At 40.8% G+C, this 21,032-nt stretch overlaps 1 protein-coding gene across 2 annotated transcripts in view; it reads right to left on the bottom strand.

Moving 5' to 3' along the window:
• RIMS1 (regulating synaptic membrane exocytosis 1) overlaps positions 1-21,032 on the bottom strand; it is a 2,255,956-nt gene that overhangs the window by 1,877,293 nt on the left and 357,631 nt on the right. The window lies entirely within an intron of this gene.

Here is a 21,032-nt window from a genome sequence, read left to right on the forward strand (position 1 = left end):
CCCCCATATTAACCTATACGAGAGATAGGCCGTGCAAAAGTGAAAAATGAATTTAGTAGTATTTCAGTATTAGGACATGTAACACACATCAGTACATGCCCCACCTTCAACATACACTGCACCCTGCCCATGGGGCTACCTAGGGCCTACTTTAGGGGTGCTGTACATGTATAAAAAGGGAAGGTTTAAGCCTAGCATGTGGGCTCACTTGCCTAGTTGCATTGGCAGTTTAAAGCTGCACACACAGATACTACAGTGGCAGGTCTGAGCCATGTTTACAAGGGCTACTAGTGTGGGTGGCACAACCAGTGCTGCAGGCCCACTAGCTGCATTTGATTTACAGGCCCTAGGCACCTCTAGTGCACTTTACTAAGGGCGTACTTGCAAATCAAATATGCCAATCATGATTAGCCAATTGAACATACATTTTACATAGGAGCACTTGCACTTTAGCACTGGTTAGCAGTGTTAAAGTGCCCAGAGTATCAAAAACAGCAAAAACTGAGTCCAGCATACATCAACTTAGGAAGCAGAGGCAAAAGGTTAGGGGAGACCATGACAAGGATGCCAAGTCGAACAGTGGTGTGTGTGTCTGATGTGTGTATGTGTCTCACGTGTGGGGTGTTCGTACTGTCCTATGTGGCTTTGGGTTTTTCTGGAGGTGTATTTTTTAGCGTGGCGGGTCACATCAACAATGGTTTACCTCAGTGAAAGGACCACTGTATTGATTTGTGTGTCATATTTTGGATCGCGGAATGTTGTTGGTGTGAAGGTGCTGGTGGTGGAACCGCCTCCCTCCCATCCTCAGCCGGCCTGGCGCAGTTTTTGGGTGATCTACTGTCTGTGACTCGTAATATGGTGGTCGTGAAAACCACCAACACTGGCAATCTTTTGGTGACTGCCGACACGGCGGTCTTCAGAAAACACCACCAAACTCGTAATAAGGGCCTTTGTGTTTGTCCCCATCAAGAGAGAGCAAACACAGGTTTCCTGACTGCACCACTGCTGGCAGGGAAACCGCTCTGTCGCAGGGGTTATAGCAGGAGCTGACCCTGACAGATGGGGTCCACGGGGCCATTACACCATTTCATGCATGGCTGGGCCCCAGGGGATTGGGTCTCCGGGGCCGAAATCAACTCGGAAGGGGAACTGCTTGGCCAACTTCCCCATTTTCACAAGCGGTCAGGCCCCTGGGGATGGTATCCTCTGGTTGAAATTGGCCTGGGAGGGAGGTCGTGCAGCCCCTCTCCCTGTTTTCAAAATCACCCAGGCCCCAGAGAACGGAGGTTCTGCGGCTGTAATCAGCCTTGGGAGGGGGGCCACATGTTCTCTCCTCTCCCCCAAACCTAATCCCCTCCACCCGGGTACCTGGCCACTCATTAATAAAAACAAGTGCGGGGAACCACACTTTTTTTCTCTTTTTCTTTTTAATTTTGCGGTATCCATGGATCCTCTGCAGATCTGCTGCAAAATTCTTTAAAAAATGTTTTGGCCCCAGGTGGTGTCCCTGTTGGTTTGCTTTTTTGTTGAGGTTGTAAAACAAACATTTTATGCTATATTAACGGTTTTCAGCAATAATAAACGTCTGTGTTGTCATACAGATTTGGGTAATAGTTGTAGTGGACCAAAATAGGATGCTTATTACAGAATAATTACTGTCTATATTCAATGATTTTGGATGATTAAGTCAGTGGCAAAAAAACTTTTTTGCCTTAATAAGAATAATTCCAAGTGAGCTTCAAGCAAATGCGTGTTTTGTTATAATTATACCCAAATTCACATTAAAATTCTGGGTTGCTTTTGTAAATGTTTTTGTCATAATATTGAATAAAATAAAGCATCATTAATGCCATCGCAGATAGAACTACCTTTGGTGTAGCACGCCAAATGTGTTTTGAGCAACATTGACCCTGTACCATATGCTTCACGGCTAGCCTAGTTCATATTAACAATCAACCACAGATATATGGAAAGCCCTCATTGCAGATGGTGTTCAATCTGTATACAACTGTTCAGAGAAACCAAATTCCTCTAGATAGGCAACTTATGCTCCAAAATTATCATCTAAGAACAGTTTACACTCTACGCAACAGTTGTCAAAAAACACACTATTCGCTTAAAATACTAAGGTTTGAAGGTGCTAAAAATTATAATACCTGCAGCTTTCATACTGTGGTATAAACCGTACCGATAGCCCATCTTCTGAAGCAAAAGAAGCAGATGTACATAAGGATAGTCCCTGGTGTACACAGTCTTCTATGTTATGTAGAAATTGTCATGCTGAGTCGATTCTGTCTAATAACATGGCTGCTTACAATACTTAGGGGCGATTCACAAAGGTGAAGTTAGACCAAAAGTCTAACTTAGACCAAAGGTCAAAATGTACTACTTTTCCGGAAGATTCAAGTAGCATCTTGAGGCCTGCAGAGATTCAGCACTTGGGGCGGAGGCTCCACAACTGAGGAGAAATCTCCGCACTTGGGTGGAAGCTGCACTCGGACCAGAAGCTCTGCTCTCTGGGATGGGAAAGTATAATTACATACACCTGCAGACAATTATTGGCACCTGCTACCCATACACTGCAAACAACATAAAAGCATCACACATCCAAGGCTGTGTTTTTTCCAAACGCATATTTCACTTGGCTGCCCTGCATCTTGCCTTGCCATCTTGCAAGTGTCAGCATGTTATCTATCTGGAGGAAGAAAACGTTAACAGAGGAGGTAACCCAGATGATATTCAAATTGTTAGTGGAGAACCACAAAAAACTACATGGGTTTCCTCCACACCTCAGCAGTGTAACATAGAAGGCAACCTATTTGGCAGCAGTTGGCTAATACAGTCAGTATATTGGGGGAGGATGTCAGGACCATCAGCCACACCAAAAAGAAGCAGCAGGATGAGAGAAGACGGGTGAAGGAGAAGTTCACCAGGATAGAGTTGGCAATATATCTCTCACTGGTGGACAAACAGGTACCCAGCTCTATTTAAAACAACTTGGGAAGGACGTCCTCTCCACCTAGCACCCCCACCTGCTGCATGGGCTGCCTGTGACTGACAAACCTTTTGTGGTGCCAGGTAATATGTGATGGCTAGACAATGACTTTACTATAAAAATGTTGAATATGAAGTGCAAGCGCGACTATGGAGCTCACTTCAAGTTTGTGAACATTTTATTGATTAAGTATTATCAATGCAATACTCCTTTCATAATAGTCTTCAATGTTGTGCAGTCATCTCTTTCATCAAACTTGGGACTGCATACAAAAGTTGGAAAATGCTAGAAGGCTGGCCAATGGTCTGAGAGGATCATTGGGATTTGACAGACATTCATGGTTCAATTTAAGTTTTTACTTCAGAGAAAAGAGGGCCTCAGTCACAATTTTCGTACATATAACTGCAAAAAAGCAATCTGTTTGCCCCTGAGAGATTAGCCACGTGGAGTGACTTTAAAGGGTATAGTGCTATTGACTACCATGGTGGGTTTCAATTAGATCTGCTAATGAGATGGGCTACAAAGCAGTACAAGGTGCTATTAGAGGTTCGAAAGCTATTACTTTATCACAGTGTCTGCCCTATCCCTTTTGCCAGAAGGAGAGATTTGCAGAACCTCACAAATGACTTCATGGCATGAGGCTTCCAGGGGGCACTGTACAGCTTCACTGAGTTCTGTCCTGCATGGCATACTCCTAATATTTGGACAGGTAGGCACAGGTGTTGCATTCCTGGGCTCTTTAAGAACCAAGGATATGACCACTTACTAAAGGTATATTACTAGCATCTTTTTCCCCTCTGCTGACCTACTCCACTCCCAGCTACTGCCATCTGTTTCTCGAATACAGCTGTCAGAATTCTCTTGTCTTTCCTGAATCAATGGGGCATGCATTTGCTCTCATGCTGCATTCTGTATGGTGCTAAGATGTTGTCCAATGACTTAATACATCTAGATCTTTCTCCCCCAGAGACGTTTTTACACTAGATATTGTGTTAAACTGTTAACTACAGACATGTGATAAGGTGCCTGAGTAGAAATGCCTTTATGAAATGTATGGTGCAATTTTCAGCTTTAAAAATAAAATATATTCCCCAAGTGAAACAAGTCAAGAAATCTCCCAATACTCCAGGTAGCTAAACTTTCTCTAGATAAGCTGCATTTTCCCTCTCAGGCCTTGACCTTCTAGCACTTTAGAAGCATACTCTTCACTATGTTCCAGAAGTTCGTAGTAGAAAATAGCAACCAATTACAAGAGGGCTCCCTATGGTAGTGCAGAAACAATGTCTGTTGGGGCTACTCTCAAACAAAAAGAGACAAGATGAGACATAGGTTTGACACACTGGGCAGGTGCTGACACACATGACAAAAAGTCATACATTAGATGAGCCCGCAATCACCAAAACTTTGTACAAAGATCAGGGTCATTTTAGAATAGGCCACGGTAACAGAGAGTCTGATAAAGGTAGTGAGAAAAGATGACAAATTTACCAAAGATTTGGTTGAGTGGGCATCAGTGCTTCAGGAATTCACTTATGGCTAAGATACTGGACCTGAAGTACACAAAAAGTGATGGATGGAACGCTTGAATTAATCTCAGCCACTGTTTACTACTCGGGCCACGCCCCAGTCTTATCGCTATTTTGCACATCATGCCAACTCAGTTTGCATCCAGCAATATACAAATCATTCTTGACCTGTTTCAACAGGAACAGTCCAGATCAAACTGCCAGACTAGGTCCTGTCTGAACCAGAACACGAGCAGCATGAGACTGGTTTCACCCTGATTGGGTCTCATTTGTCCAGTGCAGCTTAGTTCCAGTGCCTCAGTAAATACGGGACCCAAGCCTGGGCATACCTGTCGCACTTAAGGCGTCCCACTGAAGTAAATAAAAAAAATGATGGATGGAATTATCGAATCAAATTAGTCACTGGTAAATTACTCAATGCTGCATCCAGTCCATTGCTATTTCGCACATCATGCCACCCCAGTTTGAACCCAGCAACAGGCAAATCAGTCTTGAACTTGCTCCAACAGGGAACAGTCCAGGAAAAATAAATTATTTCAATACAAATATTTTTTTGACAAAGCTACGGGGTACAGCCCGTAAGCACTACCTCCAGGTACTAGTGCATTTGGTTTATGCTTAAGTGTAGGATTAGGGTTGTTGGAGGATCATAGGGTACAACTACATTAAAGCCATTTCACCTTATTTTTGGTTAGAAAAAAAAGCATATTTTCTGTTGACCGTTTGTCGACCCGTGGCAAAATATAGCGAATATATGTGCAGTGATTGACAACTTCACAGAAGTCTGCTGACATCAAGGCAGATGTGTAGGAAAGTACCATCTTGCCTGGCATGTTACCCCCATTTTCACTGTATGTATGTTTGTTTTGCCCATGTGTTCCCTGTGAGGTGCCTAACTGTATCACTGAGGCTCTGCTAACCAGAACCTCAGTGTTTATACTCTCTCTGCTTTCTAAAATTGTCACTGCAGGCTAGTGACTAAGTTTACCAATTCTCATTGGCACACTGGAACACCCTTAAAATTCCCTTGTATATGGTACCTAGGTACCCGGGGTATTGGGGTTCCAGGAGATCCCTATGGGCTGCAGCATTTCTTCCCCCCCCCCCATAGGGAGCTCAGACAATTCTTACACAGGACTGCCACTGCAGCCTGAGTGAAATAACGTCCACGTTATTTCACAGCCATTTTTACTGCACATAAGTAACTTATAAGTCACCTATATGTCTAACCCTCACTTGGTGAAGGTTAGGTGCCAAGTTACTTAGTGTGTGGGCACCCTGGCACTAGCCAAGATGCCCCCACATTGTTTAGGGCAAATTCCCCAGACTTTGTGAGTGCAGGGACACAATTACACGCGTGCACTACATATAGGTCACTACCTATATGTGGCATCACAATGGTAACTCCGAACATGGCCATGTAACATGTCTAGGATCATGGAATTGTCACCCCAATACCATTCTGGTATTGGGGTGACAATTCCATGCATCCCCGGGTCTCTAGCACAGAACCCGGGTACTGCCAAACTGTCTTTCCAGGGTTTCCACTGCAGCTGCTGCTGCTGCCAACCCCTCAGACAGGTTTCTGTCCCCCTGGGGCCTGGGCAGCCCAGTCCCAGGAAGGCAGAACAAAGGACTTCCTCTGAGAGAGGGTGTTACACCCTCCCCCCTTTGGAAATAGGTGTGAAGGGCTGGGGAGGAGTAGCCTCCCTCAGCCTCTGGAAATGCTTTGATGGGCACAGATGGTGCCCATCTCTGCATAAGCCAGTTTACACCGGTTCAGGGATCCCCAAGCCATGCTCTGGCGCGGAACTGGACAAAGGAAAGGGGAGTGACCACTCCCCTGACCAGTACTTCCCAGGGGAGGTGCCCAGAGCTCCTCCAGTGTGTCCCAGACCTCTGCCATCTTGGATTCAGAGGTGATGGGGCACAATGGACTGCTCTGAGTGGCCAGTGCCAGCAGGTGACGTCAGAGACCCCTCCAGATAGGTGCTTACCTCTTTCAGTAGCCAAACCTCCTTTCTTAGTAGCCAAACCTCCTTTTTTGGCTATTTAGGGTCTCTCCTCTGGCTTATTCCTCAGATAACGAATGCAAGAGCTCACCAGAGTTCCTCTGCACTTCCCACTTCGACTTCTGCCAAGGATCAACCGCTGACTGCTCCAGGACGCCTGCAAAACCGCAACAAAGTAGCAAGAAGACTTCCAGCAACATTGTAGTGCCTCATCCTGCCAGCTTTCTTGACCGTTTCCTGGTGGTGCATGCTCTGAGGGCTGTCTTCCTTCACCCTGCACTGGAAGCCAAGAAGAAATCTCCTGTGGGTCGACGGAATCTTCCCCCTGCCAACGCAGGCACCAAACTTCTGCATCACCGGTCCTCTGGGTCCCCTCTCATCCCGACAAGCGTGGTCCCTGGAACACAGGAGCTGGGTCCAAGTGTCTCCACAGTTCAGTGGCCCTTCTGTCCAAATTTGGTGGAGGTAAGTCCTTGCCTTCCCACGCCAGACAGTAATCCTGTGTACTGCGTGATCTGCAGCTGTTCCGGCTTCTGTGCACTTTTCCAAGGATTCCTTTGTGCACAGCCTAGCCTGGGTCCCCAGCACTCCGTCCAGCATTGTCCAACTCACTGAGTTGAAATCCGACGTTGTGGGACCCTCCTTTGTGACTCTGAGTCCTCAGATCTTCGAAGTGCCTGTTCCAGTACTTCTGTGGGTGCTGCCTGCTTCTGCGGGGGCTCTCTGAGTTGCTGAGCGCCCCCTCTGTCTCCTCCTTCAAGGGGCGACATCCTGGTCCTCCCTGGTCCCCAGCAGCACCCAAAATCCTCAACCGAGACCCTTGCAGCTAGCAAGGCTTGTTTGCGGTATTCCTGTCTGGAAAGACTTCTGCAACCTCCAGCACGCCGTGGGACATCTTCCATCCAAAGGAGAAGTTCCTGGCCCCTTTCGTTGTTGCAGAATCTTCGGCTTCTTCCACCTGGAGGCAGCCCTCTTGCACCTTCATCTGGGGTTTAGTGGCTCCTGCCCCCCCGGACACGTGCGTGACTCTTCGACTTGGTCCCCTTCCTTTACAGGTCCTCAGGTCCAGGAATCCGTCTTCAGTGTTTTGCTGGTGCTTGTGGTTCTTGCAGAATCCCCTATCGCGACTATTCTGTCTTTCTGTGGTAGTAGGGTAACTTTACTTCTACTTTTCAGGGTCTTGGGGTGGGGTATCTTGGACACCCTTACTGTTTTCTCACAGTCCCAGCGACCCTCTACAACATCCCATATTTCCGGGGTCCATTCGTGATTCGCATTCCACTTTTGGAGTATATGGTTTGTGTTGCCCCTAGACCTATGTCTACCTATTTCATCCGATTGTGACTCTACATTGTTTGCACTACTTTTCTTACTGTTACTTACCTGTTCTGGGTTTGTGTACATATAATTTGTGTATATTACTTACCTCCTAAGTGAGGGTATCCTCTGACATACTTTTTGCATATTGTCACTAAAATAAAGTACCTTTATTTTTAGTAACTGAGTATTGTGTTTTCTAATGATATTGTGCTATATGATATAAGTGGTATAGTAGGAGCTTTGCATGTCTCCTAGTTCAGCCTAAGCTGCTTTGCCATACCTACCTCTATCAGCCTAAGCTGCTAGAACCACCTCTATTCTACTAATAAGGGATAACTGGACCTGGCACAGGGTGTAAGTACAGTGTAGAGAAACTACTAAAGGAGCTACCCAAATATACATGAAGATACAATAATCCTCAAAAATCAAACACTGTAGTTTTTGATGGTTGCAACTCTATTCAATAAAACCTATTATAAACATATAATACTCGGCTGCTATACTCTAGTGATTGTTCACAAATAAAGATGATCCTATTACATATTTTGATATTTTTTATTGTTACGTAATTATACAATCATAGGAATATATAAATATCACTTTAGGCAAAAACAATAATAAATAAACTGAATACCTAACTCAAACATACCACTTACACACTAAACAAAACAAAATCGTGAAAAATGTTTTATATACAAGTAAAGATTTACATCAATAAAAACAATTCTTAATAATGAAGATGTATGAATATTAGATCTTCTAATACAACAATAATACTAGGAATCTAATAGACAAAAGAAACAATAATAACGTGGCTCTGTCGAAGTGGTACCGTAGGGACCGAAGGCCTACGCGCGTTTCGGTGTTTTAGGATGTTATAAGTCACCTTCTTCAGGGCCGTTCCCAATGATACTGTTCAATAGTAGTCTAGTCTTAGCAGCCGAATCTTCTAGTCAATCTAATTTTGAGTTCTAGATATGATTTTTGATAATGTAGTCGGGGTATCTGATAAAGAAAATTATATAATAATTTATAGGTACCGTCGTGCTAGCATCTTAAAAGTCACCTGTCTTTATTTTACATATATATCACTCAAGGGTGATATTATGCGAATCAACAACAAAATGTACCAGATCAAGATCGTCAATTCTGGACGAACAAGAAAATTGTTACTTTCTCTGACACCTCATAATCCGAGGGGGAAGGAACTTCCAATCAGTATGAACAATACAATGCAAGGGTAGGATCCAATGAAGGCCCTAGCCGTCCGAATCATTTTTTATCCAGAGGAGGAAGACCCCGAATGAGGTACAGGAACTATCAGAGAGGCAGATTTCAGAACACGAACAATCCACCTCATACCCTACAAACCCGGAGAACAATATGGGAGGGACTAAAAGCAGTGCCAGTCTTTAATCTAAGAACTTCTCCCATGGACACAGACACTGAGTCTTTACTAAAGAAAGGGCTGTCATTTATTCCTACTACTTCTATTAACAAATTCGATCTTCTCTCTGACCTTCATGCCTTTTTTCGAAGAATCAGGTTGACTAGATACTTCGAAGACAAAATAGACACCAGGGAACTGAATTTATCAGGACTAAAACCGATTTCTACCTTCACTCCTCATCTTGACATGGTAGGTCCTGAAGTTAAAATCTTTGAAAATATAGTATCCAACAAGATTCAATCTCTGTTGAAATCTGTTCCGAGACCCTTCTTTAATTTAAACAAAGGAGAACATCAGGCTTTGCAAAGACTGCAAAAAGATAAACACATTACAGTCAAACCGTGCGATAAAGGAGGGGGTATAGTATTGTTGGATACTGAAATCTACAAATCCAAGATCCAAATTATGCTAAACGAATCAAAATATTATCAGAAAACAGGGAACAATTGCCACGAACGAGTTAGAAGAGAGATAACTAAAATAAGTACTGAAGCCCTAGACAAAGGAATCATATGCCAACAAGAATTTCAATATCTCAATCCAGTGAAAACCTGGACCCCTGTGTTCTACGGAGTTCCAAAAATACATAAAAGCAAGATAGACCCTCCTATGAGACCTATAGTCTCCACCGTAGGGGCTCTGACAGAACCTTTATCTAAATATGTGGAGAAATTTCTGAACCCTCGGGTGGCCTTACTTCCAGCATTTATTCGAGACACCAGTCATATCATTGCCAAACTAGAAGGTCTCCCATTTAACTCGACCACTCAACTACTAGTAACAATGGACATTGAGGCATTATATACGAACATCCCTCAGAAAGAGGCATGGTCAGCAGTTGCCCACCTCTTTGAGAAAGAAGGCAATAGAGAACACTCTACCTTCATTTTACAGTGTCTCAATATAGTCCTAGGAGAAAACTTTTTTGAATTTAACGGTCAAACATATCAGCAAAAGAAAGGAGTCAGTATGGGGGCCGTCTGTGCTCCAAGTGTAGCCAACATTTATGTAGGCTCAATCGAGGAAACTCATACTTACAATGAGATGGCACCATTTTTCGAAAACATCAATTTTTGGTCACGTTTTATAGACAACATCTTCTTTATCTGGACAGGTGAAGAAGATTCACTCCTAGAATTCAGCCAGTGGATCAATTCATGTGATCCTAACCTCAAGTTTACCATTCATATCAGTAGAGACAAAGTTGAATTTCTAGACATTTGGATTGGCCACAACAGCTCACAACTCGAGATGTGGCTGTTCACTAAACCAACTGCCAGAAATACCATATTACATTATGACAGTTTCCATCCTACCAATCAAAAACAGGGGATACCCTTCAGTCAATTTCTACGGGTCCGTAGATATTGTTCCAGTCTTCGTGACTTTGAACATCACGCAAATATTTTACAACAGAAATTTCTTTTGCAAGGGTACCCCAGAAAACTGGTTAGAGACTCTTACAAAAGAGCAAAGTACTACAATAGGACAAGTATGTTCGAGAAACAAAACAAAAAATCTACACATTCTATAGTTTGTGTAATTCAACATTCCAATCTAAATGAAAAAATCTGAAAAATAATCCTTGCTAATTGGAACATTCTCAACAGCGATTCTAACCAAACACCACTTGAACGTCCTCTCCTATCTTTTAGGAAAAACCCAAATATCTCGAACAAACTAGTGAGAGCCATCTTACCCAAAAATTAGACTTTTAGCCAGAAATCCATATATGGTGATCGACCTATTACAGGCAACCATAAATGTGGCAACTGCAAAGTCTGCCCCAGAGCTATCGTGGGCGACACATTCACGTGGAAATGCAACAACTATAAATTATCTGACATGACCAATTGTAAAACAGCCAACTGTATCTATTTAATCAAGTGTCCGTGTCCTCTACTATATGTAGGAGAAACAGGGAGAGAAGTCAAAATCAGAATATTGGAGCATATGTCCAATATTCGAAATGACAAAGAGAGTGCTCCATTGGTTACACATTGGAAACAGTATGGACATAAAATTGATGACCTCTCTTGGACTGTCCTAGAAAGAATTAAGAATTCTGGGCAGATAGAGGATCACAAAGTCCGGAAAAAGAGAGAAGTTTTTTGGATCTTTACATTAGACAGCTGTGAAAAGGGACTGAATGAGTATATCCCTTGGGAAAATGCCATCATATAAGTAAAGTTCTTTAATTTTTCTGTATGTGTAGTCCTCTAGTGGGACCATAAATGCATTTATTCGCAAGAAGACTTCTCATGAGAAAACTTGTTTTTTTTTTCTCATGATCTTTTCACATAAATTTATATATTCTCATTATCGTAGTTACTTTTTATCTCATTGTATTCCTATACTGAATAGTGATCCACATTTTCACTTTGTTTTATTTTTATCTTTATTACTATTTTTGTTTTCATTTGTCTCTCTTTACTAGCATTTCAAAGAGCAGTTTATATTACCAACTAGAGGATGTCCTTATTAGGGTATACTCTCATCAACTGACAGATATCCTTTACAAACTATTGTGATATATATTAATATCCATATCATTGGACCTTAGTGTCTCTTCTATAGAAATGGTTGAATTTTAAATGATTTCTGTAAAATGAAACATACTTTTCTATTTAGTTAGGAACTTAGTTCACAGCTCAGCCGTATTTGGTGATTATTTCACCTATATTTGAGCTATTTCCATATCTATATAGCCATTTGATACCATTAATCCTTGTGTTTGTTCCTTTTTCTCTATCTAAAAAGAGTTTGCACTACATTACTTCATCCTCCGAGTAGTTTCCGCTCGCGTTTTCAAACTACCTCCAATATGGCGGCCGCTTTAGACCACCTATCTATCTTTTATTTGTGCGGTCCAGTGCCATTCGGAATGCCACCCCGTTCCCGTATAAGATCGTTCGCGTGCAGCGGCAGCTGACTTTAGTCAGCAGGCGAGGAGCACTCTAGCATTGCAGTCAGTATATTTCAAAAGTATTTATTTTATTCTTTACATTATATTTATTTTACTACAGCATTTTAGAATATGATCTGACCGGTCTACAGTAAAAGAGTCTAAATATCTTTGTTTCCTCTCTTTGTGTCTTTTATTAGCTTCGTTTATCATATCTATATATTTTGGACCTATTCTCTGTATCTCCCCGAGTTTGAGGACTGATAAAATCCTTTATATGGATTCAATTTGATCAGCCACAACCAGCCAAATTCAGGTGAATACTAGTGCATACAAACAATATTAGCAATAGATACTAATTACACTACCAATATCTATTGATTACAACTAATTCATTCATTATTCTGTGAATTAGTTTGTGTATATAGTAATTTAAGTATTCACTTATCCAGCTATTTATTCATTCACTTATTATATGTTTTCTACCATCCAGCCAGTCCGCTTTTCTTTGCAACAATTGGCATCATTACGCTCTCTAGTGAGATAGTAACAGCTATAAAGACAATTGTATCACAAAAATGCTGTAAAAGACTCCCCAAGTAAGATTTTTTACTATAATTCATTACTATTATTATTAACATACACCAGGATGCATGCCTTCACTGAATGGAACCAAAGAACGTTGGTAGCACAATGTAAGGCACTCTTTAATTATAATATACTAACTACTGGTCCCCCCAATACTATCTAGAATCAACTATCGCAATTAATCGATCACTCAGTACTCTATGCTTCCTTTTCTAACAAAATGTCTTCATTCCTCTCTCTTTAAACTTCATTTCCTATCATTAATAAGATAATTCTAAGTGTACTCTGACTCCTTGGGCATTCACCCTAAGATGACAATATGTCACCCTTGAGTGATATATATGTAAAATAAAGACAAGTGACTTTTAAGATGCTAGCACGACGGTACCTATAAATTATTATATAATTTTCTTTATCAGATACCCCGACTACATTATCAAAAATCATATCTAGAACTCAAAATTAAATTGATTAGAAGATTCGGCTGCAAAGACTAGACTACTATTGAACAGTATCATTGGGAACGGCCCTGAAGAAGGTGACCTATAACATCCTAAAACACCGAAACGCGCGTAGGCCTTCGGTCCCTACGGTACCACTTCGACAGAGCCACGTTATTATTGTTTCTTTTGTCTATTAGATTACTAGTATTATTGTTGTATTAGAAGATCTAATATTCATACATCTTCATTATTAAGAATTGTTTTTATTGATGTAAATCTTTACTTGTATATAAAACATTTTTCACGATTTTGTTTTGTTTAGTGTGTAAGTGGTATGTTTGAGTTAGGTATTCAGTTTATTTATTATTGTTTTTTCCTAAAGTGATATTTATATATTCCTATGATTGTATAATTACGTAACAATAAAAAATATCAAAATATGTAATAGGATCATCTTTATTTGTGAACAATCACTAGAGTATAGCAGCCGAGTATTATATGTTTATAATAGGTTTTATTGTATAGAGTTGCAACCATCAAAAACTACAGTGTTTCATTTTTGAGGATTATTGTATCTTCATGTATATTTGAGTAGCTCCTTTAGTAGTTTCTCTACATTGGTTATTTCCCTGTTTGAGCTACGTTTATTCTTTCAGGGAATCCCCTTATAGTTACTTTCCACAGGGTGTAAGTACAACAAGGTACCCGCTATAAGCCAGGCCAGCCTCCTACAAGATGGAAATTAATCAGGATTGCATGTGCACTTATAGATTTAATTCTGTCAGTGCACCCTCTTTCTATCAAATAATTTGTGTTGATTAGCCATTGGTATGCAAAGTAAACAGGCAGCACCATCATTTACCTACATTTTAGAAAACACTTAGGTTTAGTTTGAGTCTACTATGTTTTCTTAATTTTTCAGGAACTTTGAGCTCCATCCAGTTGTACTAGAAGCCAAAGTTGCACCTTCCGTTCAATAATGTAATAGCTATAATTGTTCTTCTATAGGAAGGTGAGTAAAATGTGCAGTATTATATGCACAGTCCAGTGCTTAACTTGAGTCCATTGTTTCAGATACTCGCCACCAGCACTTGTGTTAGACAAATTTAGAGATAAGCACAATTACAATGGTTTATTAATTCCAGTATACATAAAAAATTACTAATACCTGCCACTCAAGCCAATCGTATAGCTTTGGGGGCCTGGAATATTCTGAACTCTCACACTTGTAGGAGTGTAATGCTTAGTAGTTGGGTTGGTACTGTCATTGGCAGAACTGACAGGAGCAATGGGTGGTGCAAGCTGAAGTGGCCTCCTGAAAAGTGCCCTGGCATATATTTTATTACAAATTAAGCACTGACACACTCTTCACAATAGGCTAATTATACATAGCTGAATTTTATACAACAATTACAACCAAATATGGCTTTCAACTCATTTATAACACAGAACAAAATCCATACTAGCCAATTTTTGCCAACTGTCGGGTTACTTGTTCGCCAAACTGAAACTGGTTCTAGTCAGTTCCTCTTCGTCCCCTAAATTTGGCTTTAGTTTGTCTAGTGAAACAAAGGACAGGCCCAGGTAAGTAATCTTTATTATGGTGCATAGTTAATCAAAACCATTACACCGTCTTTAATAAGATAAGTCTCACAATACAAATTTTATAGGAAAACCATAAACCACATACATTTTCTTTTACATTACACTACCTAATACTCGGTAAAATCAATAAAACCACTTATAAAATGATATTGCAATGTCTATTAAAAATACAAGTACAAGACGATCATGCTTTTCTTATAATCATTAAACCTATCCTCTAAAATTGATTTGTATAGGGTACACCCAAGCCTAACCAATACCGTATTAGTTAAAACCATGTACAATAAAGGACAGCTATGAATCTGCTAAACCTTATTGACTATATCCCTAAAGTTTGGTAAAATAAAGTTAAGGGCTGAAAGAACTCATACTCAGACCGCACCCTCAACTGGATTTGCCCTACTTTGAACATCCAATTTCTTTCAAACCTGACGTCAACATTTTCTTAATCTGGCATTCAATATAGTGTTGAGGATTTAAAACTAGCAATCATGGCTTTCCTACACGTGCGTATCATTCTCTGGTTAAAGGCATCCTTAAGATATCTTCTACGATCTTGCCCTAAACTTTGGCATATATAAATCAAATGTATAAGGTTCCCAGCTCCACATCCACATAGAATACAAGGAGAATTTAAACAAGAGCATTCCCATGGTGCAGTATCAGGACTTCCTGGGAGAAGACCAAATCGATATTTAATAAATAAATATTTTTCTTTCTTTGACCAACCCAAGTCCAGATACAACTGATATTTTAGGGTTTTATACTCATTTATTATTACCTGTGAATGAGATATGCCTGCAAAAAGACTCTTATCCACAGCCAAAGACTTTTTCTTCATAATACGTTTAATAATTTTTTTTAAAGTGTCAAGTGGTAAATTCTCATCCCACACTTAACAGGCCCCCAAATTGTCTTGGGCCTGGTCTAAACATAACCGTGAGGCAGCCCTTGAGTTTATACTCATCTCTTCTCATAGTGCTTGACTTAGCCCATTTCCCTTTGCTTGTTGTACATGTTTCCAGGTTTTAATATAGGTACCCTGTCTTAAAATTGTTTGATTAATATATCCAAACTCCAGCCTGATATGGGCCTGAATGCTTTCACTGGCTGATGAAAAAGGGCTCTAAAAACTTTACCAATCATCCCATTCAGAGTAACTGCATCCCTATCCCCAAAGCTTCGTTACCCTAAGTGACACATGGAATTAATTTAGCAGTTATCACTTGTAGCAGGGGTCAGCAGCTAGGACCATGTAGCGATCTTTGCAGGGTACGGAAAGCAAGCAACCGTGTATTCTCTTTACATGTTAAGTCTATTTTCTGGGGAGTAAACTACCCCCTCTCATCGAATAGTACCCCCAAGTATACATATAGTTTTAATTGTTCATGTTTTTGGCCTTGTAGGTACCACTTATATTTTTTGTGTATTCTTCTGCTTATTTCCATAATTTATTTTTCTCCTCATTTATTACCATTCCGTTTTGTTTGGAAAATTCTGCTAATTTCACTATCAAATGTTGTAATCCAACTTTGGTATGACTTAGCCGGCCCAGGTACAAGCGATATTTGCCAGTGACAGAGTAGGCATCTTCTGAAGTCAAGTAGGGGCTGGGTACGCTCCTCAGGCTACCCTTTGAAGCTCAAGAAGTGGCTGGGTACAAACCCCATGCCTCCCTGATTAAGAGAGAAACATCATTCCCCATGCTCAAGGACCCTTGTCCACTGTCTGTGAAGAATACAAATCACACCACGTGAGAGACATTCACAGTCAGCTGACCCTGGGCACTGACTGAAAGGCACAATTGATTTAGGTAGGAAAACAGCAACTTTTTTAAAGTGGCATTTTCAAAATAGTGATTTAAAATCTGACCACCATTAAAGAGGATTTTATATTACAAGTAAAATAAGTGGAAGATGTATGCTCTAGCTGTTTCTAAACTGAATTTAGCACTTATTAAATGTAATACGGTCAACCAGTGTTAATCTACCAGAGGTTGGCCTTGCAACTGTGACAAGCAACTTTTGGATTTTTTCACTTTCAGAACATGTAAAACATGGAATATACATGTTCTACATTTTAAATACAAGGCACCCTGCCCTGTGAGCTGTTAGGACCTCCCCTAGGGGTGACTTATAAGTATTAAAAAGGAAGGTTTAGGCCTAGCAAAAGGTTTATTTGCCAGGTCGAAATGGCAGTGTAAAACTGCACGCAGAGTCAGAAAGGGCCGATCCTTTAGACATGTTTCGCAGTGCCACTCTAGTGAGTGGCACAATGAGTGCTGCAGCCCACTTGTAGCACTCAATTTACAGGACCTAGGTGCTTATATTACCATGTACTAGGGAGTTATGAATAAATTAAATGTACTGATTAGATGTATGGCAATTTTACCTTGTTTGGAAGGTGTAAGTCCCTTATCACTGGTTAACAGGAGTAAAGTGCACAAAGCCCTAAATCCAACAAAAACAGGTTCAGAAAAATAGGGTAGAGAAGTCAAAATATCTCTGGGAATACCACGCTAAAGATCATCATTTCAAACACTGAACATGAAGAGACCAAATGCATGGTGTCAGTAAACAAGAACACATCCTTTTGGGAATTTGTTCCTTGTAATTAGGTTTGCCACAGTAAGAGGCTTTTTCATCATTGATGTCATTTGATGTTTATTTAGCATGCTACAGTTAAATATTTGGCCATAAGTAGCAATGTAAGCCAATTTATTAAAATAGACTAGATCACCAAGATTCCAACTAGTTCTCAGCTTGCCTAGACTAAGATGACCTCATGAAAATCATGACTTTTTTAATATGTTAAAGGATGCCATCTTTCCAAAAGAGATCATGAATAGAACTCTGGTTTTGCATCACAGGCCTTGAGTCGTGGGTTACACCACAGGATCTCTGCTGATGGACTGACTTGCATGTAAATTGATTTTTTTATGACTTGGAGGTAGCTGCTATTTTCTTTAAGAGTCACCATTATTTACCAGGACCATCCTGGAATCCATCCTCTGATATCCCATTTTGGATAAGTGACACATATTAACAAATATATAGACTTGGTTCAGCAACAAGAAAAAAAGAAAGCCAGTGGCTTTCCCAACCCACTCTGTCTAGTAGTTTATGTCCAGATTTGTGGTATGGCTTAGATGTGATCTTGGTCTGCAACTTGCTCTGAGTCAGAGGGGCTGGGGCACCTTGAGGTGCAGAACAAGGCAACCCTTCAAAAAAGGTCTGAAGCTTTTCAGCTAGTGGGCCCAACGATGTTGTTATAGTCTTATGGACATATGTTTGCAGTGCTTAGGGCACTGCTTGCCAGGGAACAACACAAAATCTGCAATGCTCTCCTACTTCAGGTCAACAGGTAGACCAGACGGATTAGACAGAGACATCTTCTTTACTCAGTATGAGCAGAATCAATGTAAGTCCCCCAAATAGTCACACTAGAGATATACAGGGCAGCTCTCGTGGTACTGACATGATTGGTTTTAACAGTGGTAGATACTGGTGTGCCAACATTTAATCCTTGGTCTATATATAAATTCATGTACATTTATATATGTGCACCCGCTATAAAAAGATATATATGAATGACATTTTGACACAAATAAATATTTGGATTTTCTCTCTACTGCCTTGTGTGAAAGCAATCTCCTTTTTCTGTGCATGATGTATACCAGAGTTTGCTCCTCGGTTGCCGCTACAACTCCTCAGGAAGGAGGACAAAAGGGCTGGATTAGGCACCAAGAACAGGAACCTTGGAACTATCCACAGGCTTAAGTCTAACTTTAATTATTGTTACAGCCCAAATTGATAGATTTGGGTTTGGAAGTATTGCAACCCTTGAAAAAGGGCATCTCACTGTGAAGAAATACCCCCTCCAGGAGGGATCAGCTTGAGAAGGCGCAGAAGGAGGAGTGTGGGCTGGGCTGAAGCCGAGAACACAGCTGCACTCGCGAGGGGGGCAGCTGTCGACGAAGCAAGTGACTGCCAAAGCAGCCAACTCTGACCTGACTGCTCGGCAACAGGGAAAAAAGCATGCTGATGAAAAAGGCTCCTGAAGTTCTTCACACACGTCTCCATCACACATCACAAAGGAATTCAATGTAATAGCAATGGGACAGGTAGCAAAATGGTGCAGTTCAGCCGGGAACAATCGTCATGGGGAGAAAATACTGCCGACAACAGTCCACCGGGTAATGATGAGGGAATAAAAGGAACAGTAACTATTGTACAGTAAAAACCATCATCAATGCAATATTAAGAAAACAAACATAGAGCTACATGAGTGCTGATTATTATAAAAAATCTACTGTGGCACTTGTAGTTCACTTTGGAACTCTGGGTTTTATAGTTATTTCCTACTGCAACTCTATGGTTACTTTGTTTCTTTACATGCCCGCTACTATAATGAAGCAAAGAGAAGAATGCATAATATTTGTCACAGTATCCTTTCTGGAATCAAAACTTCTTGTTCATGAATGCTATCAACTTTTCGATTGGCATTCGTATGCATTTTTTGTACAACAACATTGGAAGTGACTGCTTCCTCTTATAAATGCTGTCATTCCATCTGCTTTATCCCATATTGTACTGTTAGTGTGCCTTATTTTACAACATACTGCGGATACGGCTTTGGTGGCAAAAATTCTCTTGGCAAATTCATCAATTGAAAGTTTTTCTAATGCGTGCTGGCAAATTGTATAACATAAAATAATATAACAGAAAATAATAAAAGGAAACATAACATGACCCTTTTTTTTGTTCGGTGATTGATAAATGTTCGAATGCCCCGGTAAAATGTGATGCCTTACCAAAATTCTAGATATAAACAAATATGCACTGGGGGTTCGGAAAGGCATTGGTTTTCCTTTTTCTTGTTGCTGAACCAAGTCTATATATTTGTTAATCTCTGCTCCTTATCTAAAATGGGAAATAGAAAGATGGATTCCAAAAAGGTGCTGGTGAACACTGCGGACTCCTAGAAAAATCAGCAGCCACCTCCAAGTCACAAACAGTCAACTTACATGTAGTTCAATCAATCAGCAGAGATTCGGTGATGGACTCACATGTGGGTGTAACCAGTGGTGTAGCGTGGGTTGTCAGCACCCGGGGCAAGGCAAGTAATTTGGGCCCCTAACCTGTGGATTTTAGCACTCGCGAGTGCGAGCGCGCCCCCCCCCCCAGATGTTGCGCCCGGTGCGGCCAGCCACCCCCCTGCACCCACCACGCTACGCCACTGGGTGTAACCTAAAAGTCACAGCCTCTGATTCAAAAACGTTCAACTCATAATCTTCTTTGGAAAGCTGGTATCCTTTAGAAAATTCTAAAAGACATGGCTGTAATGAGACCATCTCAATCCAGGCAAGTTGAAAACTATTTGGAATCTTGGTGATCCATCGTATTTCGGCCTTCATGGCTATTTATGGCCAAACAAGCACCTGTAGAATGCTAAATAAATAGCAATGTTAGTATGATATAGGGTTAACATCACAGATCACGGAAAGGTAGTCTCTTATCCATGGTATCTAGTATTGTGGTGTTGTCATCAATTAAGAACAAAGAAAAAGCATCAGAGAGTCTGCCACATCTACATATCACCAACTCAGTAGAATCACTTTTAGTAGGACAAGAAAAACTAACAAGGGTTCGGGGCTCTTCATGGGTTGCTGAACAGAATGCCTGAAAATGACAAATTACATTCACAAATGCCAGAATTAGGAATCTACTACAGTAACTAATAAGACTGAAGAGTTGGGGATGTGCAATATCCCATCATTAGATGTCCATCCTGATCCCCAATCACAACATGATGTCTTTTAAACTGTTATCTAACCTCACAACCTAACCTCCCCAAGTTCTCAAAAGGGGGAGTATAAAGTGGTCAGAGGCATCATTGTTCAGCAGCCCCCCTGTTTTTTTAGGACACCAAGCTTGTGCTGAAACATTTCCTTTTAGATTTATAGTAAAGCTGCCTGTTTTTAAATGACGCAGTAACTAACACAAATAGAAGCACCGGATACTGGATCGACCATATTGTTTCTTTTCATGCAGGGTATTGTTTATAAAACATTGCTTCAGTTTGTTGACCCAAGTCCTGTAAAAACGTTTGACTGGTCTAAACCTCTCCCACACTCTTACGAATCAAGACGGGTCAAATTTACAGATATTTAGACTTGTTTTTATAAT

The sequence above is a fragment of the Pleurodeles waltl genome, chromosome 5 (genome assembly GCF_031143425.1).
Source record: "Pleurodeles waltl isolate 20211129_DDA chromosome 5, aPleWal1.hap1.20221129, whole genome shotgun sequence".
NCBI lineage: Eukaryota > Metazoa > Chordata > Amphibia > Caudata > Salamandridae > Pleurodeles > Pleurodeles waltl.